The 13,593-nt window shown below is 44.0% G+C and overlaps 1 protein-coding gene across 13 annotated transcripts in view; it reads left to right on the top strand.

Annotated features, from left to right (window-relative positions):
* The window catches only part of C17H8orf89 (chromosome 17 C8orf89 homolog), a 160,310-nt gene that overhangs the window by 45,466 nt on the left and 101,251 nt on the right, over nucleotides 1–13,593 (top strand). For 2 of the 13 annotated variants that reach the window (XM_067017509.1, XM_067017510.1), the window contains exon 9: nucleotides 6,471–6,539. The exons of the other annotated variants lie outside the window; for them this stretch is intronic. The gene's annotated coding sequence lies outside the window, so the exon portion shown is untranslated. Of the gene's footprint in view, nucleotides 1–6,470; nucleotides 6,540–13,593 lie in introns of those variants that run through there. 13 annotated transcript variants of the gene reach the window in all.

Genomic DNA, 13,593 nt, shown 5'->3' with positions numbered 1-13,593 from the left:
TGGAGAAGGTTTTGTTGTGCTAAGTTGACATTAACTGGATTAAAAGTGACTGACCCCCGAGGTGCGTGGATCTCCTATGAGGACTCTGTCATGTCTCCGCGTGTGCTAGGTATAAACATCACGCTGCGTACATACAAACGCACATGAAGAGAAAACACACATCACTCAGACTGTGCTCATTTGAAACCTTGTGCCATTCACACAGATACTAGTTAGAATTTAATTTTGTACTCTCTGCGATAAAATGAGTTTTCATAGACCCTTAGTAGTATAACAGAGATTATAAGTAAAATACTCAGGAAAAATTTTTTTCCAAGACTTATAAGCTCTAGCAGAAAGACAAACAACTGAAATGCTAATTCAAGTCATTTTTACATGGTTATTTAAGGAGATCCTTTCAAGATGTTTACTAGGTTATATTAAGAGTTGTTTCGGGACTTCCTGGGCGGTCTGGTGGTTAAGACTCTGCGCTTCCACCGCAAGGGGCACAGGTTTGATCCCTGGTTGGGGAACTAAGAGCCTGTGCGCAGTGCAGTGCCAGCCCCCGCAAAAAAAAGAATAAAGTGTCAAGAGGAAAAAACACGAACCTATAATTCTATACCCCATGAAATTATTCTTCAAAAGTGAAGGGGAAGGCTTCCCTAGTGGCGCAGTGGTTGAGAGTCCACCTGCCGATGCAGGGGACACGGGTTCGTGCCCCGGTCCGGGAGGATCCCACGTGCCGCGGAGCGGCTGGGCCCGTGAGCCATGGCCAATGGGCCTGTGCATCCGGAGCCTGTGCTCCGCAACGGGAGGGGCCACAACAGTGAGAGGCCCGCGTACTGCAAAAAAAAAAAAAAAAAAATGAAGGAGAAATAAAGACCTTCTTAGACAAAAAATGAGGGAATTTGTTGCCAGTAGACTTGCCTTGTGAGAAATATTAAAAGAAGTTCTTGAGAGAGAAGGAAAACAATATAGATCAGATACTTGAATCTATATAAAGAAAGGAAGAGCATCAGAGAAAGAATACGTGAAAGTAAAATTAAACAAACCCTGTTTCTTCCACTAGTTATTCACCCCTTCTTTAGCCTATGGCACAGAGTACCCTAAATTAAACAGGTTTTCAGAAATGTCTGTTGATAATTCTAACATGATGATAGTCATCATGTGTAGTTTAGTTAATTAATGTATATTAAAGTAATAAATATATAATAAAAAATTCCACAAACTTTTCCCTTCAATAAGTACTTAATAATAGCTATCATTTATTAAGCCCATATTTTATTAGGATGCTAAATGCTTTATATCCATCATCTTTAAAAATTTTTCACCAGCCCTGTGTTGTAAGTATAAATATGATATTGCAGGTGAAATTCAGAGAAGTTAAGTAACTTGCCTCAGTTCACACAGCAAGCGAGTGGCAGAGCTGGGATTCAAATATGAATCCTCTTGATTCCAAACCCAGGGCTTTTAATCACAATGATGTACCACATTCACGGCATGGTTCAACTTGTCCCCCATGTGTCTGAATGGGTAGAATTTTTACTGACGGTATCTATGCCCCACAAGGCGTGGCCTCCATTCAGTCCTTTAGCAAACACTTGCCCTGCTCTTGTGGACACTTTAGAATGAATGAAGAGCCAAGGTTAAAGTCAAAACAAATGGTAATATCTACCATAGGAAAGACTTGGTTGCAAATTTATGAATCAGATTTTGATAATCAAGCGTGAAACAAACCCCCAGATCCTGCTTACTTTTGTTGGAATATGAAAATATTGACTAAAAGACTTAACAGTTATTTTTCATACTTTTGTAGAAGGCAGAAGACTTTAATTGAAGTGATAATTAATGTGGAAAGTAGAAGTTGCAAACATCTTATTTATTCATTCTTTAAAACACACACTTTAGTTTTGTCAGAGTGAAAGAACCTAAACCTTTCCTTAAAAGGTTTCAGATTACAGATCCTAATAAATTCTTTTTAATTGTTCTGAATCTGTTCTTTAGTCTTTAGACACATTCCATATATAAAAATGTGAGAAATTCACTTGAATTCTTCACATATTTCTTGACAGTCTACCTATACCTTTCTCTGAGATGGATGTTGGAGATACTTTTCTTTAGGGACCCATAGGTAGCAAGTCAGGCAAATGTACATGCAGTGAGTCTGGAATTGAAGTGTTTTTTTTTTCATATAAATTAATTTATTTTTGGCTGCACTGGGTCTTCATTGCTGCGTGCTGGCTTTCTCTAGTTGCAGCAAGCGGGGGCTACTCTTCATTGCAGTGCGCGGGCTTCTCATTGTGGTGGCTTCTCTTTGTTGAGGAGCATGGGCTCTAGGCGCACGGGCTTCAGTAGTTGTGGCATGTGAGCTCAGTAGTTGTGGCTCACGGGCTCTAGAGCACAGGCTCAGTAGTTGTGGTGCACAGGCTTACTTGCTCCGTGGCATGTGGGATCTTCCCGGACCAGGGCTCGAACCTATGTCCCCTGCACTGGCAGGCAGATTCTTAACCACTGCGCCACCAGGGAAGTCCCTGGAATTGAAGTTGTTAAATGATGTTTATGAACATTATGACTCTCGTAAAAACATTGGCCTGAGCACCAAATACTGTCACACCAGTATTTGGCTTCAGCAATAAGAGAATAATAATAAAATCATGAAGCACTTTCCTTCCTTCTGCTTGCTTGAGTTTGATTTACTTTTCTTTCTCTAGTTTCTTTTTTGTTTGTTTGTTTTTGTTTTTGTGGTACGCGGGCCTCTCACCGCTGTGGCCTCTCCCGTTGCGGAGCACAGGCTCCGGACGCGCAGGCTCAGCGGCCACGGCTCACGGGCCCAGCCGCTCCGTGGCATGTGGTATCCTCCCGGACCAGGGCACGAACCCGTGTCCCCTGCATTGGCAGGCGGACTCTCAACCACTGCGCCACCAGGGAAGCCCTCTCTAGTTTCTTATGTAGTTTGAAACTTACATTATTGACTTGAGATCTTTTTATTTTCTAATATAAGCATTTCGTATTATAAATTTCCCTCTAAGAACTGCTTTAGTTGCGTCCCTCTAATTTTGGTATGTTATGGTTTCTTTTTCACCTTATTAAAAATATCTTCTAATATCTCTTGTGAATTCTTCTTTTAACCAAGGATTATTTAGAAGGATGTTGTTTAATAGGAAGTATTGAGTAATTTTTCTAGCTGTGCTTCTGTTATTGATCTCTAGTTTTAACCTACTGTGGTCAGAGAACAGACTTTTTGTGTGATTTTAATTTTTGAAAAATCATGGAGGCTTTTTTTATGACTCAGAATGTGGTCTATCCTGGCGAATGTTTCATAAGTATGTCTAGTGAACGTGTATTCAGCAGCTGTTGGTTAAAGTGTTCCCTAAATGTCAATTAGGTCAGTTTGTTTAATAGCATTGGTTACTATAGCTTATTGATTTCCTGTCTACTTGTCTATCAGTTATTGAGAGAGAAGTACCAAAATTTCCAATTATAATTGTATATTTATGTATATTTTTTTGTTCAATCAGTTTATGCTTTCACATATTTTGAAGCTCTGTTAGGTGCATGCACATGGAGGATCATTACATCTTTCTGATGAACTGACAACTTCATCATTATGCAATGTCTCCCTTTATCATTGGTAATATTCCTTTTTTTCTGAAATCCACGTTGTCTGATATTAATGTACCCGCTTATGCTTTATTTTATTTTGAGTAGTAATTTCATGGCATATCTTTTCTCTATCTTTTCACTTTGAACCAGTTTTGTGTTTCCCTATTTTTAAAGTAGGGTTCTGATGGACAACATTATACTTGGGTCTTTTTTTTTTAAAATTTATTTATTTTAAATTTATTTATTTTTGGCTGCATTGGGTCTTCATTGCTGCCCGTGGGCTTTCTCTAGTCGTGGCGAGCGGGGGCTACTCTTTGTTGCGGTGCGCGGGCTTCTCATCGCGGTGGCTTCTCTTGTGGAGCACAGGTTCTAGGTGCGCAAGCTTCAGTAGTTGTGGCTCGCAGGCTCAGTAGTTGTGGCTCGTGAGCTCTAGAGCGCAGGCTCAGTAATTGTGGCCCACAGGCTTCGTTGGTCTGCGGCATGTGGGACCTTCCTGGGCCAGGGCTCAAACCCGTGTCCCCTGCCTTGGCAGGTGGATTGTTAACCACTGTGCCACCAGGGAAGTCCACTGGGTCTTGTTTTTTAATCCAGTCTGAGAATCTTAGCCTTTTACTTGGACTTTAGCTACACCTGTACCACTAAAAGGGTCTTTCTCTGGTCTCTTGCTCTTTCTCCAATCTTTCTCATCAGCACTGGCTACAAGCCAGTGGTAAAGAGCTTGCAAGTGCAGAGTTCTCTTGTGTCTGGTGATCCTACCTATTCCAAACTGATCAGCTAGCCCACACTGGCTTTTAAGAATATGTCAAAATGTTATGTAATTTCTTTCTACCCACTTGTACGGCAACCACTTCTTCCTTCCTTGCCCAAAACCATATTTGTATCCTTACAGTTGCCTTGTGACCTCAATTCCTTGATGTGTTCAAGAAAATTATGATTTTTGTAGATTATCTGCCATTTTCTCATTGCTGGGGAAGCTATGTTCTCTTGCACCCTAAGCAGAAGCAGAAGCTTCCTAGAGGGTTTTAAGCAGCCAAGTGATATTATCTGATTTACATTTTTAAAAGCTCTCTCTGGCTGCTTCGTGGAGAATGCATTTTAGGGTGGGTAGGAGTGGAAGTGGGGAGACCATTGAGGAGCTAACAAAGCAGTTTAATCACGAGAGAACGGTGGCCTGGACGAGGGTGGTGCCGGAGGGGAAAGGGGGTTGGGGACATATTTTAGGAGTAAACTAAGAGGATTTGATGATGGACTGAATGAGGAGGGGGAAGACTCAAGGATGACTCTTAGGCTTAGTTTGAGCGAAGGAATGAATGTTGGGGCCACTTACTGATAGGAAAACAGATCTGGGGGCAAATGGAGTTCTGTGTTGGAGATGTGAAGTCCTCGATCAAGTAGAGGTATCAAGTCAGAAGTTGGATCCTCAAGTCCAGAGCTCAGAGGAGAGTTCTGGGCTGACAATTTACCTGTGAGAGTTAACAGTCTGGAAATGATATTTAAAGTCCTGGGACTGGACGAGGTTACCCAGGGAAAGGAGACGATAGAAAAGGTCACCCATTTGACACAGGATATGGAGGAAGGAGGAGCATAAAGAAGACAGGGAAGCAGTGGCCAAGGACACAGAGGAGAGACTTTATAATCCCTTGAAGGAAGATTTTAATCTAGACTTGGTAGGAATCCATAAGTCACAGAAACACTGTATTTCATTCAAGAGAAACTTGAGATAGTACAACTCTATTAACTCTTTGGATTATTAGGTAAATAAGACTGCCAATTGCTTCTGGAATCTTGGGCCTAAGATCTTTCACTGATCCCAGGCAGGAGTCTGCCACTGCTGGGAGGTATGGGGCCGCTCAATAACAAGGTTTATTGTAGTTCCACGCATGGGTAGCTTAGCGAAACTTTATTACGCTTGGCAGATATGTGCACATATCAGAGGCTTGATCGTCCTCTTTAAATTTTTCCCTCCTTTTTCTCCCTCTGAGGCAGATGCTTCTGGCCTGGTTGGGTCCTGGCTGCATCACACAGATTCCTTTCTTGGTCTCTGCATGTGTTATTGTGAAATTTAATGCTTCTTCAGAGGAGACATGCTCTATTAAGTAAGAGAAATGTGGCTAAAGGAACATAATAATGAGGCTGATGAGATGTTTTTGTTGGTGGTGACCTTTCTACTTAACCCTGAGAATGTGTTGTTTTGGGTTTTAAAATACATCATAGGGACTTCCCTGGTGGCGCAGTGGTTAAGAATCCGCCGCCTGCCGATGCAGGGGACACGGATTCGAGCCCTGGTCCGGGAAGATCCCACATGCCGCGGAGCAACTAAGCCCGTGAGCCACAACGACTGAGCCTGTGCTCTGGAGCTTGTGAGCCACAACTACTGAGCCCACATGCCTAGAGCCTGTGATCCACAACAAGAGAAGCCACCACAGTGAGAAGCCGGTGCACTGCAGTGAAGAGTAGCCCCCCGCTCACCGCAGCTAGAGAAAGCACGCGCGCAGCAACGGAGACCCAGTGCAGCCAAAAATAAATAAATAAACAAATAAATAAATACTTTTTTTTTTTTTTTTTGTGGTACGCGGGCCTCTCACTGCTGTGGCCCCTCCCATTGCGGAGCGCAGGCTCCGGACGCGCAGGCTCAGCAGCCATGGCCCACGGGCCCAGCCGCTCCGCGGCATGCGGGATCCCCCCGGACCAGGACTCGAACCCGTATCCCCTGTATCGGCAGGCGGACTCCCAACCACTGCGCCACCAGGGAAGCCCTACATTTATTTTTAAAAAATCATAAATCTCACATTTCCTTCATTTGACCCCTGAGTCACATACAGACTTGCACTATGTAACCGGGTTTAGAAGGAAAAAAATTAGTGTGAGTATGGGTTTTTTTTTTTAAGGCAGTTGAGAATAATATTATGCCTGCCCCTCGCAAACCTTCTGATTGAGAGAATGATGAGCAAAGCTGGATGGAAGAGGGTGAGCTTTCGTCTGAGAGCACCAAACACCATCAATTCTACTTCTGTTTCCCAGCAACTATAAAAGACCACCGTTTCAGTACACACCTAGTATACTGCAGTCTAATCCAAGCACCTGTCAATAAACACTTTAGAAATGAATTCTGTTGGACTACAGGGATAGTCCAAGCGATCATTTTTTCCTCCCTGAAGACACAGAAATTTGAAATTCACCTTGATCTTTATCCCTCCCCTAGGTACTCAGGATGTAATTTTTTTCAATTATTTTTGGTTAGTTTGAGTATCTTTGTCGTCTTGTGCCATCTTAAGGACCTTGGTTCTCTCTGCTAATTCCAGGGAATGGACAACCATGCCAGCCTGGTGGTGGGCGGCATCCACACCAGCAGTTCATTTCCCAAGATGGCTCTTCTTCTCCCCACTCTGTCCTTCCGTTCCTGCCCAGGAAGGGGAACCAGAAACGCACCCCGTGGGAATGTAGCACAGGCAGTGGAACCACCTTGGGAGGCATTTCCCACTTGCTACAGAATCAAGATGCTTCACTTATTCTTTTGTGTATTGCCTCTCTTAGTATTTTATTTTATTTGTTTTGGTTTATCTGGTGTTTTTCTTTTTTTCTTAATCTCTGAGAGAAGTATGAATAATTAGAAGCAAACTGCTCACTAGCAAAGTTTTACCATTTGGCTCTGCTTCTGTGAGTGTTGGCTGCAATCGGAATTTAAAAGAAAAAATGTTTTGGTTTTTATGGAACTCGGATGTCCCTGTTGGTGGGGAAGGGGAAGGGTGGGGAGGGCAATTCCCTGCTGCATCTCTTAGAAGCTTCTTGAGTTTGGCTTGAACGTTGTGGAAATCTATTGCTCTCCCCAACGGTGTGCAAATTCCCGGGCAGGTGGAAGAAAGGGAATCTTCTGGCTCTCCATCCCTGCTTCTCCTGACCTGGTTCAAGTTGAGGGTCCTCTTGCCATCTGCAAGTGTTATTTTTGTTCTGTGCTCTGACGAGCCAGACATGGAACTTAGCCCCTTTCTTTGGTTCACACACGGGCCCACACACAAAACCACACTTGAACGTGTGTGGGTGAGTTGCAGGCTCATTGTGTTTGATTGGCGTGGAGATAGACTTCAGGGCAGCACAACTTCACATTTAATATTAGACATCCTGTTTGAATTAGTCAGGATTCTCCAGAGAAACAGAACCAATTGAATTTGCGTGTGCGTGGGTGTATGTGTGTGTGTGGAGAGAGAGAAAAAGAGATTGATCTATATATCTATAATCTATAATCTGTCTATCTATCTAGAGATTGATTTTAAGGAATTGACTCGTGATTATGGAGACTGGTAAGTCCTAAGTCTGCAGTTTGAGTCTGACGGCTGACAGACTGGAGACCAAAGAAAGAGCTGTGTGGCAATTCAAGTCCAAAGGCCACCTGCTGGCAGAATTTCCTCTTGCTGGGGTGTGTGTGGGAGGTGGAGGGTGTGTCAGTCTTTTGTTCTAGTCAGATCTTCAGCTGATTAAATGAGACCCACCCACATTATGGTGGGCAATCTGCCTTCCTTAAAGTCCACTGATTTAAATGTTAATCTATCCAAAACACCTTCACAGAGACATCCAGAATAATGTTTGACCACATATTTGGGAACCTCATGGGTCAACCAAGTTGACACATAAAATTAACAGCCATACTAGTTTTCAAAACTCTTTCTACTGCAAAAAGCTGTTTAATAACCCAGTCTCTCTGCCCACCCCAAATGCCTGCTAATTTATAACCCTGTGAAGTTTGGCCACTTCTCTTACATAGTTGAATCTTCAGGGTCTCGTTTTCCATGCCCAAATGGCTTATCAGTGTGTTTAGAGTACTGGGGCCAGATGTTAAGATGACCATTTCTCCCACTCTGTTACATCTATAAAACTGCTGTTGATGTCATGGCAATTTAAAAATCTTTCAGGATGTCCTGTTTTAAAGAAACTGAACAATCACTTGCATTTTAAAAACCTATAATAACTTATAGTATAAAAGGACTTATCGTAAAGAGTCTATTAAAAAGGAGAATTCCTTTATACATTTGAAACATGATTGTGTATAAAGTTTGGTTTCACTGCAATCTCTCAGGACACACTGATAACGAAAAACCAGGCACAACTGGGACTTCCCTTGTGGCGCAGCGGTTAAGAATCCGCCTGCCAATGCAGGGGACACGGGTTTGAGCCCTGGTCTGGGAAGATCCCACATGCCGCAGAGCAACTAAGCCTGTGCGCCACAAGTACTGAGCCTGCGCTCTAGAGCCTGCGAGCCACAACTACTGAGCCTGCTCTGTAGAGCCTGTGAGCCACAACTACCGAAGCCCGCGTACCTAGAGTCCATGCTCCGCAACAGGAGAAGCCACCGCAATGAGAAGCCCGCGCATCGCAATGAAGAGTAGCCCCTGCTCGCCACAACTAGAGAAAGCCCGCGCGCAGCAACGAAGACCCAACGCAGCCAAGATAAATAAATTTATTTAAAAACCCCACAAAAAGCAGGCACAACTAAAGTTTTCCTTTTATCAAGCAGGAGTTCATGGTGTGTGGCCAGCAAGCTGGCATCTCCTCTTGTACTTTGCGTTTGCACTGGGTCAGTTCTGTCTCATGCCCACAGCTAAAAATACCTCACTGCTGGCCAACCCTAGAGCGGCTAGGGATGCTGCCTACTTAGAGGCAGAGATGTTTTTTCCTATGATTTTATTTTTAATCATTATTACTCACATGTACTTATTAAAATAACAGCTAATATTTTTGGATACCTGCAGTGGGCCAGGGCCATGCACTAAGCACAGTATATGCTTTATCTCACTCAATTTTTACAAGTCACTCTTTTTAAAAAATTTTACTTTATTGAAGTATGGATTATTTACAATGTTGTGTTAATTGCTACTGTACAACAAAGTGACTCAGTGAAGTGTGTGTGTGTATATATATATATTCTTTTTCATATTCTTTTCCATTATGGTTTAGTACAGGATATTGAATATAGTTCCCTGTGCTATACAGTAGGACCTGTTGTTTATCCATCCTGTATATAATAGTTTGCACCTGCTAATCCCAAACTCCCAATCCTTCCCTCCCCCACCTCCCCTCCCCCTTGGCAACCACAGGCCTGTTCTCTATGTCTGTGAGTCTGTTTCTGTTTCGTAGATAAGTTCATTTGTGTCACATTTTAGATTCCACATACAAGTGATATCATGTAATATTTGTCTTTGTCGGGCTTACTTCCGTTAGTATGATAATCTCTAGGTCCGTTCATGTTGCTGCAAATGGCATTATTTCATTCTTTTTTATGAGTAATATTCCATTGTACCTATGTACTATATGTTCTTCATCCATTCGTCTGCCAGTGGACCTTTACTTTGTTTCCATGTCTTGGCTGTTGTGAACAGTGCTGCTGTGAACATTGGGGTGGATGCATCTTTTTGAATTAGAGTTTTGTCTGGACATCTGCCCCGGAGTGGGATTGCTGGATCACATGGCAACTCTATTTTTAGTGTTTTAAGGAACCCCCATACTGTTCTCCACAGTGGCTGTACCGGTTTACATTCCCGCCAGCAGTGTAAGAGGGTTCCCTTTTCTCCACACCCTCTCCAGCATTTGTTATTTGGATTTTTACAAATCACTCTTATTATGTACTTTTATCAGCTTCATTTTACGGATGAGGAAGTGGAGATTTGACTACTGTTCCCAAGGTCACACGGGGCTGTTTGATCCTGAAGCTGGGACTTGCATCCAAAAGGATCTGACTCCAGACTTAGCCAACATGCCAGGCCCCCTCTTAGCCAATGTGGCGATACTCCCCTAGCTCTCTCTGATCATGCGCTGAGTATTCTGCTGGATGCCTCCTCTAGCAAACCTGTTGGTTTTGCAAAACTTTAGGGATTCAATCAGATTACCCACTAAACCGCTTCACAGTATTTTACAATAAAATTAAGAACTCCCTTTGTTCTCCATGCCTTTTCACCAATCGATTTTTAGTGTGTGGGAGGGAGCCCCTGGGAAGTGGGCAGATTCTTAAGGCTCCAGCCTGCAGAGTCTTGTGGAACAAAATTCTGCCTCATTCATCAGCCACGTAGCTTGGGACCAGTGTTGGCGTCAGCCTGGCGCTGTTCATGGCAAAGGCTGAGGAATCATCCTCCAAGGCTGCCACCCGCTCTGATGTCTCAGTGGGTGTTATCTGTCTTGTTCTGAGTGACTTTTAGAAAAGAAGCTTCTTGGACAGTTTCCTGAGAAGTTATCCCAGAACCTTAGAACTATCAAAGGAAGAAAAGAAAAATGTAAGACAGAAGGACAATAAGAACATCCGGAATTTCACACCAGGCAGGACTGGCGATGATATCCGTGATGTCTGTGGAGAGGAGGAAAATGAGAACTGTCACTTGGTGTTTCTCTTGTCACCCCTGCAGTAAGGGGCACACAGCGAGTCAGCCACAATGCCACCAAGCTCCTCCTGAGCTCTTGGGAGACTGAGAGGGGGTGTCTGTTTAATGCGTTGCACAGAAAGTATCTAGGCTGGAAGTGGATGATCCCAGTGGGAGGGGCTGAGAGCAGCCTTCCACTGCCCTGGCGAGAGAACACTGTTCACCATGGGGGTGGGGACCTGGGCACACTGAACTGAGCAGTTCAGTAGCAGTGGCGACAGCATCACCATACTCTTTCCTCCCAAGGAGCACAGACAGCCAGAGACGTGCAGGACATGTTGAAGGGCAAGACAGCCTTCCACCCAACACTTAGGAGACTCTGACCAAGTGCAAGTAGAGCCTGAGAACGCTGTAGCAGACCACCCAGCCTAAGGGTGGAGGGAGGCCCAGCCGGACCATGCTACTCCCTTCTCCATGCAGATGTTGGTCAGGGAGGGTACTGGCCGGGTGGGTGCAATTTACATTGTTAACATTGCTCTTAATCATTTCTTTTCCTTGTTATCCAAGTAAAATACAATGATTGCAAAGGAAAGAGAGAAGGAGGAAAGGAGGGAAGGAAAGAAGGAAGGAAGGGAGGGAGGGAGGAAGAAAGAGAAGGAAAGAAAAAAAAAGGTGAGCCAAAAAACAGGGGTTTGCGATTTGGGGGGAGCTGGGTAAAGGGCACAGGCACCGTGTCTGTACCATTTTTTTGCAACTTCCTCTGACTCTATAGTGATTTCTAAATAAAAAGAAAGGAAGCAGGAAATCCCATAATTTCACTCCACGGAAATCACCACCATTACTATCGCAGCATATGTCTTTGGTTACGTGTTTCCGTATAATTTGTTGTAATTAACAAAGGCCTTCATACTTTTTTCGGGGGAGGGTCTCCCTTTGATTGTTCACCACAATCCCACAAGGTGTAGCAGCAACTTAATATTTATTGAGGGTGGTAGGAAGCAACACAGACATTGTTACTCTCAGATACCAGATAAGTTAGTGGTGTAAGTAGAAGTAGGATGAGACCTGCAATTCCCTGTCACCGTTCTCTCGCAGGGCATGCGCATGGTGTAAAATGCCCCTCAGTGCTGACTGCGACTTCCTCAGCCAGCAGGCAGAGGTGTCACTGGGAGAAGAGGCAGGCTGCTACTCAGGCAGGGTCTCACAGACTGGTGGTGCCCTGGGGTCACATGGGCCAAGAGATCCAGACATGCAATTCCAGAAACTGTTCAGGCCAAGGGGCGTAACTTCTCCTCACCAAACTTGCAAAGACTGACATGTCAACGCAGTTCTCCAACTTGTTAGTCCACGAGGAGATCCATGACTGCCGACTGACATGGATGCGTGTGTCAACTGTTCCGTTTTTTGTTTGTTTGTTTGTTTGTTTGTTTGTTTTTGCGGTATGCGGGCCTCTCACTGCCGTGGCCTCTCCCGTTGCGGAGCACAGGCTCCGGACGCGCAGGCCCAGCGGCCATGGCTCACGGGCTTAGTTGCTCCGCGGCACGTGGGATCCTCCCGGACCAGGGCACGAACCCGTGTCTCCCGCATCGGCAGGCGGATTTCCAACCACTGCGCCACCAGGGAAGCCCAACTGTTCCGTTTTAAGATGCACCTTTCCCGCTCACGTTTTAACATCCCTGACACAGGGGTTCATTCTACAACCACTGCCAGCCAGACAGCAGCTCCGACATAGTTGCTGTTGCCTGCAAATAGAAGAATTGGGGTGTTATTTCCTGTGACATGCCTGGAAAACTACAGCCATTCATGCTTCAGTCAGCAAACAAGTGAGGAACACTTAGGGGAAGAATAAGAGGTATGATTCTTTTGTTGTTGTTGTTTTTTCCTCCTCTCTTTTTTAAAATTTTTAATATTTTATTTTATTTTGAGTCATGATTCTTGTCTGAAAACTACTGACATCTATCTGGTAAGATCAAGAAAGCACTGGAACCAAAACCCTCCAAATTGGTATTGGCAGCTTGAGAAAACTTGGAAGAAAATCTGAGTGGATTTCTTTCTTTCTTTCTTTTTTTAAAATAATTCTTTAATTTTTTAAAAATTATTTTATTTTATTATTATTTTAAATTTGATTTATTTTTGTCGGTGTTGGGTTTTTGTTGCTCCGCGCGGGCTTTCTCCAGTTGCGGCGAGTGGGGATTACCCTTTGTTGCGGTGCATGGGCTTCTCATCGCGGTGGCTCCTCTTGTTGCAGAGCGCGGGCTCTAGGCGTGCAGGCTTCAGTAGTTGTGGATCGCGGGCTCTAGAGCGCAGGCTGGGTAGTTGTGGCGCACGGGCTCAGCTGCTCCGCGGCATGTGGGATCTTCCCCAACCAGGGCTCAAACCCATGTCTCCTGCATTGGCAGGCGGATTCTTAACCACTGCACCACCAGGGAAGCCCCCTGAGTGGATTTCTTAGTAGAACACTTTTCTTTCTCATAACATTTTTTTGAAGATTTTTTTTAAACTTACAGAAAAGCTTAAAAAATTATTTGACAAATACCTAGATATCCTTCACCTAGATTTTCTTAATGATATCATTTAGAGACATTTGCATTTCCTCTCTCTGTTTTTGTTTGTTTATTTGTTTGCTGGATCATTTTGAAAATGATGTGCAAATATCATGACACTTCAC

The sequence above is a fragment of the Kogia breviceps genome, chromosome 17 (assembly GCF_026419965.1).
Source record: "Kogia breviceps isolate mKogBre1 chromosome 17, mKogBre1 haplotype 1, whole genome shotgun sequence".
NCBI lineage: Eukaryota > Metazoa > Chordata > Mammalia > Artiodactyla > Physeteridae > Kogia > Kogia breviceps.
The sequence above is the reverse complement of the archived record's forward strand: the minus strand, read 5'-3'. Positions and strand labels throughout refer to the sequence as shown.